The following is a 27,176-nucleotide window of genomic DNA, read 5'->3' as shown; positions in this document are numbered from 1 at the left end:
TGTCTTTGAAAATTAACTGAGAAAATATTTGTAACAAAAAATTATGAAAAAATATCCATTCACTAAATATTGGTGTGGCAATTCTATATTTCAAAAAATAGATTTTTCTTCTTGTTATAAAAAATTTTATACATTACCAAATAAACATCACTTCCTAAAAATGTTGATTTTTGTAAATACTGAGTTATTAAAACTTGCATAACAATAAGGACAATTAATTTCTAATTATTTAAAAATATATATATCTAGAATCTATCTAAAAAATCACACAAATTAATTATGTACTTTGTCTTCAAATTCTTAATGGTTTAGCTCCTATAGGTTTTAGAAAGTAAAGGTATGATGCAAAATGTTGATTCTAGTGTCAACTTTGGCCAAAAATTATAACCCGGTATTATGGGATCACCCTAATGTAAACTCCCCAAGTAAATCTTAATGGGGGGTGTTAACCTTTACTTCGTAAAGTTAATTTCCTTTTATTTGTTACTTTTGGGAATATTCTTCAGTAAGTAATTCCTACAAGTCCTTTGTCGTATTTGAGTTCTCACAACTTATTTTATTTATTCTAAATATGTGGACTATTAAATTCTAAATATGTGGAATATTATGGTCCTTATATCCCAAAATTCATCATCACATATCCTCCACCTACTAAATCCTATTTTGGACCTTATATCCCAAAATCCAATCCTCCATCTTATCCTACTCATCTACTCACCTAACAATCAATTATCCCTATCACCCATGCTAGACAAGTCACTCCTATAATTGATACTCAAAATGGAATTAATACATCCTAGTCATCATCCTAACTCCACCATTGCATTCATATTGCCCCCACATCGTCCACCTCCTTACACCCATAACATTGATGGTAAAAGAAATTTGGATGCCAAATAAAAAATACATGTAGACAAACATCCACTCACATTTAAAAAGCACCATGTCCCCTCTACAAGACATTATCAAATAATTAAGAATTTGATCGAAAACATAATCAATTTCAAAGGCCACAAAGGCCCATGTAATAAAAGATAAAAATCATGCAGATCCCAAAGCAATAAGAAGCAATGCATCCAAAAGAAAAACACCACATGACATCTAGGGTTGCTAATCCAAATATTGAGTATCCCTCTCCTCTATCTCCTAAATATATTTTGGGTCGATATGTCCCAAAAATACCTATCACAACTCATCCATCATATCTACATCCACCATCCATCTCTCCTCCACTCATTTAAGACCCATCATAACATATGCCAATGTTGGTCCTAAAAACATTCCCTCATCACATTCACCTTCCATCCAAATACTTTCCAACACCACATTTCTTACCTAGGACATATATTCCCCATTAAAACCATTTAATTTATTCATTTGCATAATCCACCCATCCTAGGAATGTTGTATCAACATCCATTGATCACTATAAATGGGCTCTCATTACCTTGATATGGAACTTGATGTGTGATTCCTCTATCCATCTCCTTATAATACTATATTCAAAATACTTTAACCTACATTTTTTATGTTTGTCCATCTCCATCTGTTAAATTTCTACCAAATCTAAAAATTGTTAAAAATGTGTCCAATGAAATGTGAGTCCTAAAATGATAAAAATTTATAATAAAAATTATCCAAAACTCAAAACAAAATAAAAATCATGATTAGGCTAAAAATAGTATCAAACCATTATTGAATCGATTGAAAGTGAAGCATATTGACATCCATGTTGTGTAGATTTTACAAATGATGTCAGATGTGATGTGTTCTTACAATAATTTTGGCATCATATTGGTGTTCCTGGATTCAATAGGTATGTGATTAATAAAAAATTATTGTGTGGAAGTGTGAATGATAGGAGACGTAATGGAGGGTTGAGATTATAGGATGAAGATCTATGGTGAAGGATGAATTGGTCATCTAACCTCATGGGATGGTGTCAAGTGGCACCATGAGGTGAGTTGAGATGGAGATGAAATATTGATAATATAGAGAGAGGGTACTCGAGGGGACAAGACCCATGTGCTTTTGCAAGGGGCACATGTGTTTGATATGATGGAAGTAGATTGTTTCAGCATTTGAAGTGGGTTAAGTCCACATGATTATGATAAGGGAATGTGAAAATGATTAGGTTAAGGTTTAGGTGGAGATTATGATTAGGATTAGGAGACAAGTGGGAGACTTGGAAGATGTGACATGTGAAAGTTATATTAGATCAATAAAATTTATTTATTCAATTATTTGGAGGAAAGGGTTAATGGTAAGGGTCAATAATAAAGTTAATTATTTTCTTTAGGCTAGTACTTTAGTATAAATTAGAGGAAATTGGATAATATTAATTAAATAATATAATATAATTTAAGTAATATAAATGATACTGAATTAGATGAAATAGGGGTAAATTGACCAAAGGTGGTCAATTTTAAGTGTCTATAAAAGATATGTAGCTATATGCATGAAGAAAAAGAAGGAATGTGTAAATGCACTAAATTCTAGGTTCCTTGAGACCAAATGTGCTATATAACAATTTATTGTGCACCTTGTGATCTAGGTATTTGATCTACATTTTATGCAATTGATTTAATGGGTGAAGGTAAAATTCACACATCTACAAATTATCTAAAAGTCTATACACTTTTATTTGTTTATTTTTATCTCACTATTAAATCAACATTATAGAATTTACATTAATTAATTTTTTTAGAGGATGGTCAATACATCACAAATATGCACAATCTCTTAATTTATCCCCTTAAAAAATGAGATGAGTAATAGAATCTATTGTACCTTTTTATCTATACAAATAGTCTATAAAGAATGTGAAGATCTAGATTTATTTTAATGCACCTTATGGAAGTGTTCCTGCTCATAATGTGAATGTAATTGATAAATTTAAACATAATGACAAAGTAATAAATTATGCAAATTTGTGTTAGATTGATCTTATATCGAAAAATAATAACTAGGAGATAATATTTTTAATTTTTTTCTTTTTTCTAAAAAAAATTTTGAGCGATCAATTTAGGACCTTTGGGGTTAAACCTATGCCTATAAAATTGATCTGATAGAAAAATATCCAAGTTTAGTGAACAATAAAAAGATTAAGCATAGCTACATGAATATTTAAATATAAGAAGTTAGAAACTTTTTAAAAACATCTCTTTTAATGATATCTCATTATTACATAAATAATTTATTTCAAAAAGATAAAAATTTATTCATATTTATTTTTATATAATTATTTTTCTTTATATATATATATATATATATTTTTATATATATTTAAATAATCATATTTTAGTAGATATATTTTTATTTTAAATTAAATAATGTATATATGCATATGCATATACATATACATATACAATTTTATTTTTAAATTTGCATGCTTTCAATAAAAACATTATTATATATTAAATAACCTAAATAATAATAATAATAATGTTGATTCAATAAAATGAATGTATGTTTCTTGTAATAGAAATAAAAGCAACTTTATTAGTTTTATATATATATTTAAATCTTTATTTAATGGAATTTAATAACATTAAAATAAGAGAATGTTTATGCAAATTAACAAATTCTCATCAAGGACTTTCATGATGGTTTTTGTTGTGAGAGGGGTTTTTCTATTTGTGACTTGTCTGAGTGTAGAGGGGCTTTGGGGCTCAAGTATTTCTAGATAGGAATGATATTTTCAAGGGGAGATGTTTTGTCAGTGTTTGTTGTGGGTCTGTTGTGGTAGTAGGCTAAGGTCTTGTTACCCCATGGGCACCTAATTAGAGGGGTTCTTGCTCCTTTCTTAGCTTCTCTTATGGTGGTGTTCATCTCATCTTGGAATTTGCTTCTATCTACTTGGATTTTTTCTTCTCCCTCTCCTAATCCTGTGCCTCAGGTGTGTCTTCCAGACAAAGGATGTATGTGGAATCATAAGGTTTTTATTTGGCTTCCTTGTTTTTCTTTTTTTTTTGGGCAACTTATTTTCTCCTTGGTTCCATTGCTTGAGGGTTCTGGTTTGGAGAGGGATATGGTTTCTATTCATTTATCAAGGGAAGATGATTTACTTAGCGAAGTTGGTGTTTGGCTTATTGTGGTAGGTTGGAAGAGGTGGTGTGTTGAGGGCTAGTTACTCTATAGGTGCTTAACCAAAGAGGGTTTTGATCCCTTCTTACGTGTTTCAGTGGTAAATGTTGATTTCTTTTGGAGACTGCCATATTTTGTTCAAGCTGGTGCTTCTACTACCAACACCCCTTGTTCTCTAGTGTTTCCTATCGAGGAATGGGTTTGTTGTTATATTTTTAGGATTTTTCAAAAATAATTGTTTTCTTTCCTTTGTTGGCTTGCTGCTAGTACAAGGGTTTTTGGTTGGAATAAGGTTCGGGGTGTTCTCCAAAACCCCTTTGTTTTAAAAGTGTAGCTTTCACAAAATTAGGATCCTTTTTCCCATTGATTGAATGCTCTGGTCAAAAGTCTCTCTTTCTACAAAGGGGTTTCCTCTTTGTAGGTGTTGGTGAACTCATTGTTTATGAATACCACTATTTTGTATCATGTTTGGGCCTTCTCTTGAATTAATTAGTTTTAAAACAAATTATCATCAAAATATAAATAAGAATTATAAAATATACTATTTTAATATAAAAAAATAATTTTGAACCCTACCACATTGGAAATAAATAATTTTCAAAGTATTAGATTTCTGCACAAAGTATGAGGGAGACAAATTGACAAACATAACACACTATTGTATAATAAGTTTTTTTAATATACACATAATATATCGTATAACCATCTTTCAACCATGTTGAGTTTGGAAGGAGAGTGAATCATAATTCATTCCAATGTCTTAACCTTGTTAAAAGATGTGTTTATATTTTAATCCTTTATTATATACATAAGCAAGGAAACTATTTATTACATTGAATGTACAACATTACAAAACCCTAGTTTATGATTTCTCCACTTAGATGGTTTTGATTAAGGGAAAACAAGTTTTGAAGGGACCTGAAACCCTATACAAAATAGGTTTTTCGAAGGACCTAAAACCTTAACCTTAAGACAAGCCTAAAAGTCCACCCAACGAAACAAAACACAAGTGAGACACAACAAAACAATACAAAAGATGGGGGACAACACAAGAAGGACCCCCAATATGAACTAATGGGCTGCAAAAACCAAAGACCAACAAGCAGCCCCAACCCAATCAGGATGGATCAAGGATTTGATCTACACTTGTGGGATAGAAGGGTCATGATAGGGAGGATAGTACTAGGTGGTTGCTAGGTGACTAGTATGTTTGCTAGGCATTAGTTCCTTACTATTTTCAAGGTGTAAACACCAAGGTCAGAGTGCAATTAGCAAAAGGGTAGTCTAACAATTCACCTTGTTCCACCTCCCTATGTCAAACTCTCCTTGGCTACTCAAAATGCTCCAACTCCATAATCTCTTTGGTTTGGTAATCCAACTCCCTACTCACCCAAATGGCATTCAATCCTCTATTCCTGATCTTCTCTCCAACTGCACAAAGACTCCTCTTAGTGGATTATGAGTTTGAGACAAGTTTTGTTTCCTTGGATGTTTGTGGGTCTTCTACGTTTTGGAGTGTAGAAGCCTTCACAAGTGCTGCAACCTAAATTTTGGAGTCTTCCCCACCAAAAGGGTTAAATTCACAAATGGACAAATTGTTTCAACTATTTTGTTGAGCTTTACTCCTTACATCCTTCATGTTTGTACCCGATTTGACAAAAACTTAATTTTGAGGCCTAAAAAGGCTACAAGGAATTAACCATCCATTAGGGGTTTTGTGCTCACCCTGTTCAAACGATGGACTTCTAGAACAAAATCTTCACATTTATGGATACCCTTTTGGGAAAGCTTGAAGATTCATAAAGTTTCAGGGTCTCTTAGGCCTTCTCCACGATTCTCCCAAAAATGTGTGAAAAAGGAGGGTTTTGAAGGGTTTTGATGGTGAAAAACCAAGATCCAAACTATAAACCTCTAATATTAAAAAGAGGCCTTAGTACCATCCTACTACTGACTATTTAGGCCACAAATAAGAATATTTAAACTTCAAAGTTTGCAGAACAAGTTTTTACAAAAACTTGCTTATAAGGAAAATGCAACATTTTACAACTTTTCCAATATTGCCTCTTTCAAAAACATCATTTGCAAACAAAACCAATTACATTCAACATGTGAACATGTATACCATCTAGAAGCAAAGAAGAGTCATTTTAGCCCTTCATACAAGCATTAAGCAATTACAAAATGGATTAATTCACTGTCAAGCTGACTGTTGCTGCCTTTTTGTCTTTCACTATTTTTTTGTAGTTCACTATGACTTGCACTTTCACTGTTAGAACTCTTCACAAAAAGTCTATTTGAGTGCTCCTTAACAAGGCTCAGTCTTCCATGGCTTATTGACCTCCATACCTATCAGTTTGAAGGAGGAGATTATGAATATAACTTCAAAGAAAATATAAAACTCAGTCCTAGTTGACTATGACAACAAATTTGCATTCCCAATCTTGCCTCAAATATCATTGATTGATCTTGGCAACTCCAAGCTCATAGATGAAATAGAGAAAAATCCTTGTGCCTATTTGCAAGCAATTAGAAGGAGGTATACAACCTTACAAGCTCCAATACATGATGGAGAGTAGGCTAATGAAAGAAAATAGACTCTAAAACAGTGACTCACTATTTTTTTACAATATTTTCCAAAACTAAACATGAGAACATTCTCCTCATGGCTTAGAAAGCCTCTTTTCCTTGGCATAAAAAATTCTTCATCAAGGCAAGTTTGTTCAACTTTTAAATGCACTTTCTATAGTAGAGCAAAGCATTAAAATCCTTCAAGACTCTAGCCAAATGGCACACTTGCCTAGGGCTTAATGGCCACAAAAACTCCTTAAACCTGCATTCTTGAAAACAAAACATGTATTTACATTGTCTACAAGTTGAACAACTAGTTCTTGGGAAGCCATCAGAATTTTAGGACTCCAAGAAGCCAAGTTGGTCAACCATCCTTGCCAATTCCTAGACAAGGCAGTGAAATTGTCAAATCAAACTAATTTTGCCACAAACTCAAAACTTGATAAAATAAAATGCCACCAAAGGGAAAAGTTTAATAAAACATATTAGAATCAGAAAATGCAAGAATAGTATGACCAAGTACAACTGGTGTATGGACTGTTGTTTACATGGAGCCAAAAACTAGAGAAAACCAAACAAAACTAGTGTAAATTTGCAAAATGCTTCTTCACTTCGAATGATCAACCCTTAAAATAGTTAAAATAGGAGATTAAATACCTCTACAAGTTTGTTAACATCTTGTATGGGCAATTACATGTCCAAGGGCACTTAATTTTGACATTTTGATGCCTAAATGACAACTTTTGGTGCCTAGAAAATGGAAGATTGACCTCCAAAACTAACCATCACCTAAAAATACTTCTAATACCTTAAACCCAAGCATAAAACATGTCTAAAACCTTTTCAAAACAAAAACCACAAAAAAAACTCATTTTTCCATCATTTTGCCAGGCAACACCAAACTGGCAACTTTGAGCAAAAAGATGAAAACAAGAAACCAAAACCCCATAATGAGTTCAAAACTCATCAAAACAACCTAGAAAAACTTCAAAAACATCCTAAAAAACTTTCCAACTTAAAACAAAAAAAATCAAACCTGAGATGAAAATGAAGCTGAGAATGAAGCTAGGTGCTCCTACACCATACTCCCCCGGTGACAAAGAAGTCATGTGACTCCTTTGGGTAGAATAGAGAGAGGAATACCAGGCTTGGTGAAGTCACTTTCAGGTATCCAAGTGGCTTCAAAAGCTGGTTGATCTTTCCACTTGATCAAATGCTCAAGGTAGTCATGTCTTCTAGTCTTTTTGATGATCCTGGAATCAAGTACCTGTTCAGGAATGGGAGAAGAAGAAGAGGGGATAGATAGATCATAAAGGGAAGTTGAAATGTCTAAAGTTCTCTGAGTCTCTTCTGGAAGCTGCCCCTTGAAAGGTACCAAATCTGCAACATTAAAGATAGGAGACAAAGAAACATTAGCAGGTAAATCAATTTTATAAGCATTTGGACAATACTTAGCCAAAATCCTGCAAGGTCCAATTCTTCTCATTTGTAACTTGGTAGGAACTCCCTTTTACAATCTAGACTTGTTGAGATGTACCATCACAAAATCTCCAACTGTGAATTGGACATCCCTCTTTGAAGCATCCACCCTTGCCTTGACTCTTGCTGTGGTGTCCTGCAAAGACTGCTTAACCTGTTCATGTATCTCTTTCAGAGATTGAGCCATATCTTCTATTGTCCCACTAACATGTTGCAACTTAGTCACATCATGTGACTCAAAAACACCTCTTGGATGCATACCATAAACAACCTGAAATGGACTCTTACCAGTGGATCTATTTACACTGTCATTGTAGGCAAACTCTGCCTGTGGGATGAGCTAATCCCAACTTTGTCCATACTCCTTGGTGAGACATCTGAGTAGATTACCCAATTTTCTATTCACCACCTCTATTTGGCCATCTGTCTGTGGATGGTAAGTTGAGCCAAAAGATAAGTTAGTACCTGATTTCTTCCACAAAGTCTTCCAAAAATGACCCAAAAACTTAACATCTCTATCTGATACAATGCTAGATGGCAAACCATGTATTCTGACAACTTCTTTAAAGAAAAGAAAAGAAATATGACTAGCATCATTAGTAGTTTTGCAAGGTATAAAGTGAGCCATTTTACTATATCTTTCCACAACCACAAAGATACTATCATGCCCTATTTTTGTCCTTGGTAAACCTACAACAAAATCCATACTGATGTGCTCCCATGGCCTAGAAGGAATGGGAAGTGGCTGATATAAACCAGCATTAGTCCTATGACCTTTGGCCTTCTGACATACCATGCACTATTCAACATACCTCCAGACATCTCTCTGCATCTTAGGCCAATAATAAAAGCATTGAACCAACTCTAAGGTCTTGTTGAGACCAAAATGGCCACTCAAACACCCATTGTGTTTCTCTTGAATGAGATTTTCTCTCATGGAACCTTTAGGAACACATAGTTGTCCTCCCCTAAATAACAAACCATTCTGCAATGTATAGTTAGCATACTCACTATGAAAATGATTCTCAAAAGCAAGACAAACTTTATAAGCAGCAACAAAATCATCATCATTAGGATATAAATCTTGAAAGCAATCAATCCCAATACTCTTTACTTGGATCTCCTGAATAGTTAACAATCTCCTACTTAAAGCATCAGCTACTTTGTTACTGTTGTTCACCAAAAGTGATAACCCAAGACACCTGTAAATCTATCTAGGAGATAGCCAATCTCAATCAATGAAACACCTCAGGGCTTGGACAACATAACATAGGATCCTAATGATCCTCCTGCACTTCAGGTTCTGCTAGACCTAGGGGGGGACACCCTTTTGATGCATTAAATACAACAATTACAGACACATAACTGCATCAACACTAAGTAGATAAATCATTTCACAAGCTCAACAGGTTAAGAAACATTACAAATTGGCTAGATCTGTACAAACAATAGGATGAAACAGAGCTTGGAAAGAATGGAACACAAACACCCCTAAACATGAAGGGAAATTAGATTTGTCGTTTAAAATATATATCTAAAAACATCCCCAAACTTGCAAGACTAGTGCCTTGTTCATTGGGCAACAGAGTCACAGACAGAACTGCAAATATGACTCATAGATGCAAGCTTATTTTCCTTAAACAAAATATTCATGCACTAATACCTTATATTAGTGCACTATTTGATTCATTCACAAATTTATCAGATCTGGATACACATTTCATCATTCATGACTGACTACAGAATTTAAAACCTTTCTTGAAGGATACCTATAAAGAGTCACACAATTTCCTTAAAATTAACAAATCTTCATCCTCCTTGAGGATTCAATTTATGATAATGAAATGCATACTTAGAGACAATACTGTGAGGAATTTACTCATGCCTGACACAAGCAAGACCTACAACTAAAACCACATTTACAACAATACACTGCAATCTCTGTACCCTGAAACCAAACAGAAGCATTCACAAATCTGGTTCATGATATTCAGAAAGTGGAAGCCATCAAATCTAGAGCATTTTCCAAATTTCTAGAACCCTTACAACTAAGAAGAATTCGGAATAAAAAGAGGAGGGAAGAAAATCAAATCTGCAACTGAATTGCCAAGTGTCTCCTCTCTAACTGAATTTTTTTCCCATGGAAACTGCCTCCAAAATATCTGACATTTGTCAAAATTAACCTAATAATCAGATTCCTCACTCCGAGAGCTTTCCGACGATATATAATACTTTATATTTTGGCCAAAATTTAGACCCTAGACGAATTAATTCCCATTTGTGCTCAGTCATTTAAATATTTCGAATTTTAATATAGTCAGAACTATATCATTTATTCATTTTAATTTTGATTTTTGCCTCCATTTGTGCTCTAACGCCTTGCCACGTGGCGGCCTCTGATTGGTTGATGGGGTTGACTAGACACCACCTGGGATGACACCTCATCATTGCCACATCATCTGCTTTGTCACTGCCACTTGGCCGCCACATCATCACCACTGGACTGCCACCTATGCGGCAACTGTGTGCCACCTCACCGGGACCCGCCTACTGGACTGCCACCTATCACGACACGTGGACGGCTCTTGTTCACTTTCGCTATTTCGCAAGTTTAACTCGCGTGCATCTTCCCTTCGCGAAATAGCGCACACCGTCGATCCATCTCGAACTTGCTCACTCGTTAACTCGACCTTTCTCTGCAAAATTTCGCCTATCTGCCTCAGGAAGTGTGCCTGGATGGGGTCCACCTAGTCACCATCCAGTCAACTCCTTCGTCACCTCAAGAAGCATGCTCGCGCGTGGGCCCGCCTTAGGCGCCCATAGGCACCGTCCGTCAAAAGCCTTTAAGGCTTTGACATTATAGTATGGTGGAGTCTTATATTTAAATACCAAAAAGTTACACTTCCCAGCCAATGTGGTATATTGCACTTATGCCTGGGACTGTGCATTTTGAAGCTTTTTCTTGAGTTTTAATGGTGTCTTCTGAGTGTCTTCATTTTCTTGAAACCCTTTGTTGCCTTATTTGAAACACCACAAGGGAAAAATATTGGTTTTGCCTCTGTGAATGCATTTGTTTCAAATTTTAATGGCATCCAAACATCACTTCTTACACCAGCCAATTTGCATTTTGTTTAAACTTTTAATGGTCTGCTATTAAACTACCATGCACAGCAGGAAGGAGATTGGCCAAAAAGCTACCAATGTGCATTTATTTATTTATTTGGCCTTTTCAAATGCCAAATTGGGGGGGTTTTAAATCCTTTCCTAGCCACTAACGCAGAGGGAGGACTTAGCCATGGGCTTGCCAATTTAAATGCTGCAGACTTCAAAACTCCATACAGGGCTGAACTTGTATTTTCTATTTGAATTTCATTGCCTACTACTAATTGCATTAAAAATTTAAAAAAAATCTGTTTGTTTTACCAATTACCATGGTTGGGAACATTGGCACTAAACTTGCCAATTGCAAATCTTGAAGTTTTTAATATGTATGCTGAAGGAGGGGGTTTTATACTTGCCAAATGCATTTGTTTTAAAACTTTATGCTGTCTCTTTCCATCCACACTCCACGAGCTGCTATTTCATTTTGCCTGGAGTTACATTACTTGGAAGTTTTAATGTTGTTGTTGCAATTGGCTGGAGTTTTATTTGCTGCAGTTTAAACTTCAGACTTTCACCATGCCACACAAGAGGAAGTTAATGCTCTAAATGCATTTTCTTGGAAGCCTTTCATGATGATCTTTTAATAGCCATGCGAGGAGGGGAAGTGCTGGTTTTACACCTACCATAATGCCATTTGCTCCTTGTTTCAATGTTTCAAACGTCTACTCCAAAACCATTTCCTTCCATTGCATAAGTTTATAAAAGATTGGAATCTCTAATATACCAATGTAGAAAATTCAACTTTGAGTAAGCCATAGCATCAATCACTTTCTTGATTATCTCCAGGGGTTGAAATACTGTGAAATTAGAACATTCCGCCACAAAATTAATGCACAGGCGTGAGCCAGGTCGGGCCCCAAAGTGGGTCCGACTAAAAAATTTTCGTTTTCATGCAACTGACCCCTGGAATGCTTCATGGACCTCAAACATACGTCTGGAAATGATCGGCACCATTTTCGGATCATAAAATTGCATTTTACATCCTTCAAGCAATTATGCCACAATTTTCGCTTTTAATCACGAAGATGTAATTTTCAAACCTGTCAAAACACATTTCTAGAGCTCGCCATCTGACAAGCATGTACTTTGATACACAAGGATGAAATCTACCAAACGGTTTCTCAAGATGAGTCCTGAGTGAAGAGATATTAATTTCCAAAAACGGCCAACTGGCTTTGTCGACACTGCGGACCTGATGAAGTCAATGTTCTGGCAACACATGATGCCTTTCTCAAAAATATCAAACGACCTCCGTAGGCCCTCAAATTTGGAACACGGGTACCTTTAAGTACATACTAAAACTTTGGATTCTCAGTTCAATCACCAGACTGACAGGATGCAAACGACACGCTCACCAAAACGGCTACATTAACTGATATAACACTGGAGTGCGGATAACTTAATTTGATGGCAAAATGAGCTCTTTTGAAAAACCGATCAAACGGATTGATAAAGGCTTGAAATTTGAAATGTAGCTCACCACTTATACCAAAATTAACCCGGAACAAACATTCTGACATGACGCTCACCAAGCAATTTTTACAATTGTGCAAACATCACAAACTACAAACGGATTGAGCTTTGAAAACTGAGCAAACGGATTCATAAGGACTTGAAATTTTGCATTTTGACTCACATTTATGCATAAAATTCAATCCATTTTGAAATTATTCATGAAAATCAACAGGGCAAAAGATGTAATCGCCCAAAGTAGGCTACTCAATAAAATTTGCACTTGTGCCTAGAATGCACTTTCAGCTCACCCCTCGAAATGGGTACCTAGTAAACTTCTCCAAACTGAATTTTGAAAGTTGCAACACACTAAATAGGCCAAATGAAAGGTGTGGGACATGAATCCCGAGCCTTACCCTCCGAAAATCAACCGGCTCCATTTTACCCCCTTGCTAACTAGGCCATTCAAACTGACTTATTTTAATCATTCGGAAATGCAGGGCAAATTTTTGAAATGGGCCTATAAACTTGACTCAGTTTTAATTAGTCCCAACAGTTACATTGGCCTTTCTTGTGCTTAAGAGTAAATGTATATGCTTGTAGGTACTCTACCCATTTCACATGTCTATGGTTGAGTTTATCTTGAGAATTCACGAAACTAACTGCTTGGTTGTCTGTATACACAACAAATTCCTTAGGAAGAAAATAATGCCTCCACTTCCTGAGTGCCTACACCAATGCATATAAATCTAAATCATAAGATGAATACTTTTTCTTTGCATCATTCAGTTTTTCACTAAAGAAAGCAATTGGTTTATTATCTTGACTCAAAACTGCACCTACTGCAAGATGACTGGCATTACATTCTATTGTAAAGAGTTTATCAAAACTAGGAAGGATTAGCACTGGTTGTGTAGCAACTCTAGTTTTGAGTAACTCAAACCCCTTATTGGCTGCTTCGGTCCATTAAAACTTGACTTTATGACCACCTTTTATTGTATCTAACATGGGTGCACAAATTTCGCTGAAACCTCTGATAAACTTCCTGTAAAACTGGGCTAGACCATGAAAACTCCTAACTTCATTGGCTGATTGTGGGGTTGGCCAACTTGTTATGGCTGCAACTTTAGATTGATCCATCTTAAGATCTCCACTGGACACAACAAAACCAAGATAGACTAGCTCTTGTTGCATAAAATCACATTTTTCAAGATTTATGGTTAACTGCTCATCAGATAATCTTTGCAGAACAATAGCTAAGTGTTTCAAATGCTCCTCTTTAGTCTTACTAAAAATGAGTATATCATCTAAGTAGACTACCAGAAACTTACTGAGAAAATCTTGCAATACTTCATTCATTAACCTCATAAAGGTACTGGGAGCATTAGAGAATCCAAAAGGCATAACCAACCATTCATAAAGACCCTCATTTGTTTTGAAATCATTTTTCCACTCATCACCCTCTTTTATTCTTATCTGATGGTAACCACTTTTTGAGTCTATTTTGGAGAAATACCTCGCACCCCCTAAACAATCCATCAAATCTTCTATCATGGGAATAGGGAATCTGTATCTTATTGTGATCTTGTTGATAGCTCTGGAGTCTGTGCATAGTCTCCGTGTGCCCCCTTTCTTAGGTGCTAACACAGTGGGTACTGCACAAGGATTTATACTCTTTCTTATTAATCCTTGATCCAATAACTCTTGAATCTATCTAGCTACCTCTTTGTTCTGCTTAGGAGTCATCTTGTATGCTGCTTTGTTTGGCAAAGAAGCTCCTGGTATAAAGTCAATTTGATGACTAATGGCTCTAGGAGGAGGTAATGTTGCTGGTTGTCTGTCACTGATGATGCCCTTAAATTTATCAAGAAGTTTCTGCACTTCTTGTGGGATCTCAACTTGTTTTTCTTTCTTATCCTCGTTAGGTTTTACTACAAGTTCATAACCAATCCCATCTCCCTCTTTCATGGTTTGGATGAACTCTTTTTCATTGACTAATAGAACTTTAGGTGCCTGTGGTTTGCTGTTCTCTATCTCTTCACTAAGGGACTGAATTTTGTAGACAATGCCATTCTTTTGAATGTTATATGTGTTTTTTTCACCATCATGGTGTTCCCTTCTGTCAAATTGCCAAGGTCTACCCAATAGTAGATGGCAAGCATCCATGGGAAGGATGTCACATAGTATCCTATCCTTGTATTCACCTATATTGAAGTCTACCCATGCTTGTTCATTCACTAGGACGTGTTGCCCCTTGTTTAACCAGGTTACCTTGTAGGGTTCACTATGCTTCATTCTAGGTAGGTTCAATTTGCTAACTACCTCCTTTGAGATAATATTATCTGTGGAGCCTGAATCAATAACCACCTTACATACCTTGCCCAATATTTTGCACTTGATCCTAAACAATGCTCTTCTCTGAGACACTTCACACTTATGAGGTTCTTGCATCAATACTCTCCTCATCATTAGACTTTCACCATCTTCGGGTGCTAGGTGCATTGCTGGAGTTCTTGTACTACTCCCTTCCTCTTGCACATAGTTCACTTTTTTTTCACCTCCACGGGAAGAACTAGGCTTTTCAGGACATCTATAAGCAGGATGACCCAATTTCTGATAGTTGTAGCATTTCATTGTGGAGAAATAAGACCCTCTACCTGCACCACTAGACCTACCCCTTCCTGGGTTGCTTGATCCCCTTCCCCTATAATTAGGTTTGCTCTGAGAATCCCCGCTTTGCTCTATAAGCTTAGATTCCCCCGGGGACCTTTGGTCTATGTGTCTTCCCCAAAAACTGCCTTGATGGCCTTGAACATCTCTACCTCTCCCTCTACCTCTGTTATGCTGCTCTTGCTTCTTCCTACTCCTTTCCTCTACCTTGAGTGCAAGTTGATAGCACTTCCGGACTGTTGTAGGGCACAACAAACTTAACTCTTCCTGTATGTTCCATCTCAAACCATTGAGGTACCTAGCAACCTTGACATTCTCATCCTCTTGGATCTTTAACCTAAGGCATAGCTTCTGAAACTCCTCCATGTAGGTGCTGACATCTAATTCTTTTTGCCTAAGGTTTTGCCTTCTCCTATGGAGTTGTATTTGATAGTCCTCTAGAATGTAAGCCTCTCTCATCTTGGACAACATTCCCTTCCAATTTGCTATGGGCCTTTTGCCCTCTTTCTCACGTTCATCCTGAATGAACTTCCACCATGTTAAGGCAGCTCCTCTCAACCTGGACTTAGCCACCTTCACTTTCTGGGCCTCTGTCACACCATCACACTCAACATGGTTCTCAAGCCCCTCAATCCACTCCATGACCACTTCTGGGTCCATTTTACCACTGAATAGTTGGACTCCTTCTAGTGTTATCCCACTCATAGCCTTCAAGGCTTTCAAAAAGGGTTCATTCTCTATCACAGGGTCTGGCATAGGGGTGTCATCCTCTATAGCTAATAGCTTACCCTTACCTTTTGTTCCCTCTATCTTATTGATGGCTTCATCTGCCTTCACTTCTACTTCACCCAACTTCTGTTCTAAGAGGTCTAGCTTCACTCTGAGTAACCTATTTTCTTCTTCCTGGTCTTCCCCTTTCTTTGCTAATTCTGCATTCGTCACCATGGTTGCCAAATTGCTACTTCTTCCCAAGTGTAGCTGTGCTCTGATACCACTATGATAGGGAGGATAGTGCTAGGTGGTTGCTAGGTGACTAGTATGTTTGCTAGGTATTAGTTCCTTACTATTTTCAAGCTTTAAACACCAAGGTCAGAGTGCAATTAGCTCAAGGGCAGTCTAACAACTCACCTTGTTCCACCTCCCTATGTCAAGCTCTCCTTGGCTACTCAAAATGCTCCAACTCCATAATCTCTCTGGTTTGGTAATCCAACTCCCTACTCACCCAAATGGCATTCAATCCTCTATTCCTGATCTACTCTCCAACTGCACAAAGACTCCTCTTAGTGGATTATGAGTTTGAGACAAGTTTTGTTTCCTTGGATGTTTGTGGGTCTTCTACATTTTGGAGTGTAGAAGCCTTCACAAGTGCTGCAACCTAAATTTTGGAGTCTTCCCCACCAAAAGGGTTAAATTAACAAATGGACAAATTGTTTCAACTATTTTTGTTGAGCTTTATGCCTTACATCCTTCATGTTTGTACCCAATTTGACAAAAACTTAATTTTGAGGCCTACAAAGACTACAAGGAATTAGCCCTCCATTAGGAGTTTTGTGCTCACCCTGTTCAAACGATGGACTTCCAGAACAAAATCTTCACATTTATGGAACCCCTTTTGGGAAAAATTGAAGATTCATAAAGTTTCAGGGTCTCTCAGGCCTTCTCCATGATTGTCCCAAAAATGGGTGAAAAAGGAGGGTTTTGAGGGGTTTTGATGGTGAAAAACCAAGATCCAAACTATAAACCTCCAATATTGACAAGAGACCTTAGTGCCATCCTACTACTAAATATTTACACTTCAAAGTTTGAAGAACAAGTTTTTACAAAAACTTGCTTATAAGGAAAATGCAACATTTTACAACTTTTCCAATATTGCCTCTTTCAAACACATCATTTGCAAACAAAACCAATTACATTCAACATGTGAACATGTCTACCATCTAGAAGAAAAGAAGAAGCATGTTATCCCTGTATACAAGCATTAGGCAATTACAAAATGGATCAATTCACTATCAAGCTAATTGTTGCTGCCCTTTTGTCTTTCACTGTTTTTTTGTAATTCACTGTGACCTACACTTTCACTGTTACAACTCTTCACAAAAAGTCTGTTTGGGTGCTCCTTAACAAGGCTCAGTCTTCCATGGTTTATTGACCTTGGTACCTATCAGTTTGAAGGAGGAGATTATGAATATAACTTCAAAGAAAATGTAAAACTTAGTCCTAGTTGACCGTGACAACAAATTTGCATTCCCAATTTTGCCTCGAAGATCATTGATTGATCTTGGCAACTCCAAGCTCATAGATGACATAGAGACACTCCTTGTGCTCATTTGCAAGCAATTAGAAAGAGGTATACAACATTACAAGCTCCAATACATGATGGAGAGTAGGCTAATGAAAGAAAATAGAGTCTAAAACAGCGACTCACTGTTTTTTTACAATATTTTCCAAAACTAAACATGAAAACATTCTCCTCATGGCTTAGAAAGCCTCTTTGCCTTGGCATACAAACTTATTGATCAAGGCAAGTCTGCTCAACTTTTAAATGCACTTGCTATAGTAGAGCAAAGCATTAAATTCCTTCAAGACCCTAGCCAAATGGCACACTTGCCTAGGGCTTAATGGCCACAAAAACTCCTTACACCTACATTCTTGAAAACAAAACATGTATTTACATAGTCTACAAGTTGACCAACTAGTTCTTGGGAAGCCATGAGCATTTTAGGACTCCAAGAAGCCAAGTTGGTCAACCATCCTTGCCAATTCCTAGACAAGGTAGTGAAACTATCAAATCAAACTAATTTTGCCACAAACTCAAAACTTGATAAAATCAAATGCCACCAAAGGGAAAAGTTTAAGAAAACATATTAGAATCAGAAAATGCAAGAATAGTATGACCAAGTATAGCTGGTGTATGGACTGTTGTTCACATGGAGCCAAAAACTAGAGAAAACCAAACAAAACTAGTGTAAATTTGCAAAATGCTTCTTCACTTTGAATGATAAACCATTACAATAGTTAAAAAAGGAGATTAAATACCTCTCCAAGCTAGTTAACCTCCTGTATGGACAAGTACATGTCCAAGGGCACTTAATTTTGACATTTTGATGCCCAAATGACAACTTTTGGTGCCTAGAAAATGGAAGATTGACCTCCAAAACTAACCATCACCTAAAAATACTTCTCACACCTTAAACCCAAGCATAAAACATTTCTGAAACCTTTTCAAAATAAAAACCACAAAACAACTCATTTTTCCATCATTTTGCCAGGCAACACCAAACTGGCAACTTTGAGCAAAAAGATGAAAACAAGAAACCAAAACCCCATAATGAGTTCAAAACTCATCAAAACATCCTAGAAAAACTTTAAAAACATCCTAAACAACTTTCCAACTTAAAACAACAAAAATCAAACCTGAGATGAAAATGAAGCTGAGAATGAAGCTAGGTGCTCCTGCACCAGGTCATATCAAAAGAGGCCTGGGACAATTTAGATTTCTTACTTTTAAATGTAATCCATCCCTCCTCAACCCTAGCAGCAATCCTTTGCCAAGAAGATGATTCTAGAATAGAGGATCTCCCACCACTAGGAGGAACAAAGGTAGCATCCGGAGAGGCAAGGACAATAAAAATCTGAGAATCAGATGGATCAGACAAATATCCATTAGCAATCTGGGAAGCGTGAAGGTCATCTACCAAAGAAGAAGATACAACATCCTTCAACCGATCAGCCGGGATGCCACCACAAGAATCCACACACACCTGAGTCAAAGCAACACCAAAACTAGGGCCAACACCTAGAGGCGCAATACCTTCAACCACATCGACCTGAGGAACATGAGAAACCATCTTGGAGAAGTGTTTCTTTCGAACAAAGTAGTGTTTATAAGAGGCATCCTTCCACCAAGAAACAAATATTTTTTTCTTTTTATCTAACTCACATTGTGCAGCAACATGCCCAGTCTGGAAGCAATTTTGACATCTGGAGGGGATACCCTCAAAGTCGAGCGGTTGGACCCAAGATCCCAAATAAGAGTCAATCTTTATCTCAGCTAGGAGCCCTTTAGAAACATCAGTGTCAGTCAAAATCTGAGCATAAGTAGAATGATATATATAGTAAGAATCCTTATCAATCATTAGGAAGTCACCTAAAGCCTCCCCCGCTTCCTCTAGCAGAGAGTCCGTCCATAGATGAAGGGGAAGGTGAGGGAGCCTAACCCAAATAGGAATCTTATTAAATGAATTAGTAGATGGGTTAAAATTCAATAACTAGGGTTTAACCATCAAAACAAATTTATCCTCCCTGTTAAAAGGATTGTTACATAAAAATTTTGATCTATCCTTTGCCTGTTCAAATTTAGCAATGAAAAAACCCTTGGCTAAAGGATAAATGTTTACTGTACTCTTTAAGATCAGTTCCCAACTTTGGGAAATCCAAGTGTGCACCTGAGGAAGGCTTGGCCAAAAGCCCTGAAACACTGCAAATCAGTCCATGAAAATCAAACACAGAGGAGTTGTGGATGGTCTCCTTTTCAGTGTCAGTAGACACCTTGAAAGCCAAGGGATTGCAAATGGGAACTATATATGGTGAAAATGGATACAATAATAACAGAATTGAAAGGCTAAATGAATTCAACCACCAAACCCTAGCCTAACAACAACAAAGATCCACCATAACATATGAAGATTACCTAAGACAATGTAAATAAAACAAAATCACAAAGATTATACCATCACATGTCCAATAGGGTTTTGATCTCCATTCTTCCTATCTCCATTGATCTTGCTTGATACATTTGCTCTCAGATTTTATATGCACAAGAGCTCAACAAAGAACGGGATGTGGTTGCAAGGAGGATCATAGTGTAGTCAAAATGATCATTAGGGTTTGATAATGAAGGAAGCATCTCCTTAAATAGAAGACACAATATGAAATGGAGGGATAAGATTGAGAGGTGTAAAAAGGAGGTCGGCTAGGATTAGAGGGTAGGTAGAAGAAATAATAGAATAATGAAAGAGGTAGGTAGTGTAGGAATTAAGAGATGAATGACACGTGTCATGTGTAGAAAAAGATAATGAATTAATTAAATAAATAAAGATTTATTTAATTAATAGAAGAAATGGGATCAATTAAATAAATAAATGTATTTATTTAATTTAAGAAAAGGATAATTTAAATAAATAAATGTATTTATTTAAATGAGAAATAAGGCTAGAAGAGGATAAATGAATTAATTAAATAAATAAAGATTTATTTAATTAATAGAAGAATTAGGCTTAAATAATTAAATAAATAAAATATTTATTTAATTAGAGTGGACAATTTTGAGTGTCTACATTTTGCCACTCTTTGAGACAATGCGGCTTGTCGCGTTGTTTCAAAGAAGATAAGATGAACTGATACAGAGTTGCCCCAGTATGGGAATGATATTCCCCCTCGAGAGATTGGATGAAAATGTCCGAAAAGATTGCAGACAATCTCTCGATAAGAAAGAAAGGCTAGAATGAATTGATCGGATAAAGTGACAGAGTCACGGGATAATGAAGACTGACTCGGAAAACGAAGGCTAGGAGTAGTCTATAAGATAGACCATGGGGGAAAATACATCCTCATTGTCATCTACACATCCACGAGAGGATATTGCAGAGTGAAAATATAGCAGGAGCAGTCAGCAGCGATGGCTTTCACTCACAGATTCGACCGCGTTCGTCGATTTTAGAGGCCAGTGGAGGCAGGAGAGCCGGTGAGTACCACAAAACCTTCTCGTACTTTGATGCATTTATTGTTGTCATTAATGCATACTAGGTAATGTAATAAATGCATGTTTATGTCATGTAAGCGCGTTTGCGTTTGAAAAGTATGAATTTGCATCTTCTAGGTCAAATCGGCAGTTCTGTGATGAACATACGTTGTCGATTGGATAAGCTACTGAGAGTATACACTCAAGCAGGTCCTCTAGGAAGACTAGGATAGATCAAGGCACTTTGTGATGAACAGTGAGTACCAAGATAGAGTACTTTGTGATGAACAGGGAGTACTGAAATATGAGCAGCACTTTGTGATGAACAGGGAGTGCAAATGTGAGTAACACTTTGTGATGAACAGGGAGTGTCACACACGTAGTACTTTGTGATGAATAGTGAGTACCACTAGGATAAATAGCAACACTTTGTGATGAATAGTGAGTGTCACTATAACTAACATGATTGAGTTGTTTGACTACAGGAGTATTTGCCGATGCTAGAGTCATGAGAGAGATTCCCGTCGACGCAGAGGTTGCGACCTGAGTTATCGCTCGAGGACAAAGCTGCCATCGAGGAGATGGGTTTGAGACATGTGCTATATGTGCCTGAGTTTCGGGCAAACATGGGTTTGCTGACTGCGTTGGCTGAGAGATGGCACTTTGAGACATGCATGTTCCATCTGCCGATGGGTGAGATGAGAGTCACCCTGGAGGATGTATATAGTATTATGCGGATACCGCCATATAATCGTGATGGAGATCGGGAGGCCTTGAGACGGGTGTTCCAGGATCTCTGATTTGAGATGAGGGCAGGACACGTGGCATGGGACACCATGACCACCACAGGGTTAGCATTGCCGGCCATGATCGGAGGAGCGATCAGTGGATTTCTATGCCCAGACAGGGCGACACGGGGATTGGCAATGGGCTGGGGGGAGCACTGGAAACACTGGTGACACATCACACCAGATATGCCTGGGGACCATGTGTGTTGGCCCACTTATATTATGAGCTTCACCAGTTTGTATACCATGCGTCAGTGGGATTGGGCTGCGAGGTGACACTACTGCAGGTTTGGGCCTATGAGCATCTGTCGATTACCCGACCGATACACTTCAGGGGTAGAGGTCATGGATGCAGCTTTGTGTATTTGTACGACATGATCACCTCGCAGCCGTGGATTGGCAGGTTAGAGAATTGGCGGCGAGTGCTGGATGATATCGATGTGGTCATATGGAGACCATATCTAAGCTGCGAGGAGTGGGAGGATGATGCAGTGGAGCTGCCATACACCTTCCGGAGCAGGTACCTGATTGGGCGGACGCCCTATATATTAGAGAGATAGCTGGTGGACAGGATATGCAGGCAGTATGGCAGGATCCAGAGGATGCCACGAGGCTCGGGTATGTATGCCCGTACAGTTAGGGATCAGGTGCAGTTTGGGCCTTTATTGTCATATGATCAGGCGCTGACAGAGCTGGCAGAGATGGTGCCCGTACCCTGGGATATGTGGCCAGAGATCGAGGACACTGGGATGGATGTAGAGTATGCAGCATATTGGGCAGCGCATCCATTCCCCTGATTGACAGATCCAGGAGAGCTACTAGAGGGAGATGGAGGAGGAGATGATGATGATGATGGTGGGGGTGATGGGAGCAGAGGCTGACGGAGGTGGAGGGTTTTAGTTGGGGAGAGGAGAGCTGCACCTTGGAGAGAGGGTGGACAGGAGGGACAGGCTCAGGTGGTGAGGGGTCGCAGTGGATTGCCCCTACAGGTACCGGCAGCACAGGGTCCCAGAGTACAGGGACAGGGATAGGTACAGGGACAGGTGTAGGGGTAGAGGCACGTACAGAGATAAGTACCCATACAGGCACCAGTACAGGTACCAATACAGGGGCAGGCACCTGCAGAGGGAGAGCCATAGGCAGAGGTAGAGGGGGCTGACCTAGAGGAGGATGAGCTAATTGAGCTCAGGGAGATCTGCCAGGGCTAGGCAGATGAGATATAGGAGTTGGAGAGGGAGAGAGATCGCCTCCAGAATAGGCTCAGAGATACTAAGCAGGAGAGAGATCAGGCGATCCAATGCTATACCGAGGCTGAGACAGCGCTAAGGGCAGGGAGACAGGTGGCAGAGGACATAGGGGCAGGCTATGCATATGTCCTGCAGGCAAGAGAGGAGATTTCCTACTCGACAGACCTTTATTATGGTGCAGTGCTGGCAGATCAGCGGGCGAGGAGCTTCCATAGACCATCGTGTATAGCGACAGCTACAGGAGGGAGCCAGAGGAGACAGGCATCGAGTGGTGGGGTTATGGGTCCTCTAGCACCACCAGATAGAGGGGACAGGAGGGATGATCCTGGGGCGGGTCCTTCAAGGGCTCAGATTTCGTCGAGGCCAGGCGGCTTCGAGGGAGGGAGTTCATCATAGCCTTAGAGGACTCCCTATGTATCAGTATTGTACCATTTTTGTATTGTAGACACCTATGGGTGATTTTGTAGCCATATGATTTTTTGACATCATTGTATCATGACACTTTTGATTATATATATGAGATGATTCATTTTTGTGGCAGCTATATGCATGTGTACCTATATGATGAGATGTTTCATGATGTACATTTATGATATGGATGCAAATATGTACATGGTGTAATGCAATATATTTTTGTTCTTTTATGTTTTATATGTGTATGCATGATGCAAATGTGAATGTATGTAATGTAAATGAATATGATAATGCAAATGTAAATTGTGCTAACAGGTGTTGTGTGCAGGATGTGATGCAGCTGTGATATATATATGTATGTATGAAATGCTTATATGTGGTAATGCAGGTGTAACTACATGATATGCAAATGTTTTTGGTGTGTCATTATACTCAGTCATGTGATAGCAGGCTATGCGGACTCAAGAAGGATGATGAGAGTCAATCAAGAAATGGGGATGAAAGATAGAAGATATGAACGTGAAAGAGCTTCTTATGCGTTATCATCATTGAGCTTTATTATGGCAAAATAGGTTATGACAATGGAGGCATCTGTTCGACCCAAAAAGTCATTGTACCTGTTTGCATGGAGATAAGACAGTCACAAACAAGGAATGCCCCAGTTCACACTAGACGCACAGTGTCCCCATATCCTTGGACAAGTCATAGCATTACTAAGAGACAATCCACAGACAGAAAATATAAATAGGTGACGATACCCCATCCTCGCCTTTCTAGTCAAAGACATCCTGGAGATAGAATCTCTAGTCAAAGACATCCCGGAAAAGCTAAAAGACATGTCACCAGAAAGATAAAATCAAAAGAAAACCAAGACTTGACACCAACACCCACTGTAGTCCTCAAGTTTAGTGTCTCTTGTCACTTGTATAAGTCTTATTTGATTGTGGTCACAATGTTTACTTTCACAGAAAGGATAGATAGCACTGAACCATAATGTTGTCTGAGTCTATTGAAATATTTGATTTGTTGAAGCCCATTGTTGCTGCTATGTCTCATCTGAAACTGACTGAATCCATGAAACTGATACTTTATTGCGGAGAAGATGAAACTTTATTGCGGATCTGTGATGCAAATGTTGCTTTATTGCGGATTGTGCCCGGATAGACTAAAGAAAGCTGGAAGAAACTTTACTCCTTGAAACACGTGATGTTCTCAGTTCCACACCCATCACTAGATGTAGGATTTGCCTTAGCCACAGATAGGGTCTGATTTATTATGGATGGAAAGGGATGTGAAAAGGGAGGTTTATTATGAATGGCTAACCAATCTTGGGTAGATCAATAACAAGCTATGATGGGAATGGGTAAGTTTATTATGAATGAATAGGTCGTGAGTGTGTGCAAAGTGAAAGGATGAAAGTGAATCCTGAAGGAGGGAGGAGCAATGTCTCTACGCATGGCACTGGTGACCCAGTTTTCACCATGGTACTTGCCCAAGGTGCCACCGAAGTGGTTGTCGCCATTGGACGAAATTATTTCTCTTTACTTTTTTTGATTTTTCAATGTTTTTGTGTCACAAGGCGCCTGTTTGCCAGGTTTTCACCAAGTAACGATTTTTTTGTTTTTATAATTTTTTTGTATTTTTGAATTTTTTTTATTTTTTTGTATTTTTGAATTAGGATATTCCGAAGAGCTATGTGTAGAACCTGCGAAGGTGCATGTTGTTGATAGGATCCTCCAAAGGTTCACCTTCTGTAGTTGAGAGCTGATATGCCCCAGAGCCATATACTACTGTGATGATGTAAGGACCAAGCCAATTTGGTTCGAACTTGCCCTTCTTCTGTCTGTCTTGTTGATTTTTGGGGTTTTCTCTGAGAACCAAGTCACCTACCTCAAATGTGCGAGGCTTGACCTTGTGACTGTAGCTACGACTCATTCATTGTTGGTAAGCCTTGAGATGATTAAAAGCAGTTTGTCTCCGTTCATCCAGCAGTTCTAGTTCTTGTAAGCGAGAGACCCTATAGTCTTCATCAGTGATGATGTTTTGCAAAGAGACCCATAAAGAAGGTAACTCGACCTCAATAGGCAAGATGGCTTCAGCGCCATAGACAAGTGAATAGGGTGTAGCTCCTGTAGGTGTGCGGACACTTGTGCGATAGGCCCAAAGTGCAGGATTGAGTTGGATATACCAATTACGGCCAGCGTCGTCGACTGTCTTCTTAAGGATTTTAAGGATTATTTTATTAGATGCCTCAGCTTGGCCATTACCTTGGGGGTAATATGGTGTGGAGAAATGATGGGAAATATGGAAGCCGTCACAGAGTTCACGAACATCCTGATTTTTGAAGGGACGCTCGTTATCAGTAATAATGGAAACAGGAATACCATATCGGCATATGATATAGTTAAGGATGAAGGTAGCAATCTATTTTCCAGTGACTTGTGTGAGAGGCACGGCTTCAATCCATTTTGTGAAATACTCTGTGGCTGTGATAATGAATTTATGTCCATTAGAAGAAGGAGGGTGAATCTTGCCGATGAGATCAAGTCCCCACTGACAAAAGGGCCAAGGAGACGCAAGTGGTTGTAGTTCTTGTGCTGGCGCATGTATGAGGTCTCCATGAATTTGACATTACCTACATTTCTTGACAAACTGATATGAGTCTTTTTCCATATTGGGCCAGTAATATCCAGTCCTAATGAGTTTCTTGGCCAAGGTAGGACCACTAGCATGTGGACCACATATCCCTTCATGCACTTCATGTAATGCAATCTGAGCTTCGTCGCTTTCTAAACATCTAAGAAGAGTGCCATCTAGACCTCGCCGGTATAGGATATCAGCTAGAATGACATATCGAGAAGATTGGCGAATGAAGGTGCGGCGTTGGTTATTTGATAGATCAGGAGGTAGGATATTGTCATGAAGGTATGTGAAGATGGAACCATATAACTGGGATTCGGGATCGACAACACATATCATTTTAGTAGGAGTGATCTCATATGAAGGAACCAAAAGGTTATCCACCAAGAACTCATAGCAGGTCTCATTTTGAGGTAGATCAATCAATGAAGCAATTGTAGCCATGGCATCTGCAGCACGATTATGTTCCCTTGGTATCTGCTCAAAATCTATCTTTGTGAAATGTTGTTTCAAATCGTCCACCATTTGCAAGGCAGTAATTTTTCATCTTTTGTTTGGTAATCATCAGTTGCTTGATGGATGACAAGTTGAGAATCCCCAAAAACATGAAGTTCCTGAATCTTCCACTGAACTGCAATTCGTAATCCAGTTGTTAATGCTTCATATTCTGCTATATTGTTAGTGCCAGGAAATGATAAGCGGTATGATTTTGGTATAGAATCGCCTTGAGGAGTTATAAAGAGAATACTAGCTCCTACCCCATGCTGTGTGTATGAGCCGTCAAAATACAGTTGCCATGGCCTTGTATGTGATATTGTTAAAATGGATTCATCTGGAAATTCTGAATTTAGAGGAACATCATCAATCATGGGGGCATCTGCTAATTGATCCGCAATGGCTTGTCCTTTTATTGCTTTCTGTCCACATACT

This window comes from Cryptomeria japonica, chromosome 4, assembly GCF_030272615.1.
Source record: "Cryptomeria japonica chromosome 4, Sugi_1.0, whole genome shotgun sequence".
NCBI lineage: Eukaryota > Viridiplantae > Streptophyta > Pinopsida > Cupressales > Cupressaceae > Cryptomeria > Cryptomeria japonica.
This window is presented reverse-complemented; position numbering follows the sequence as displayed.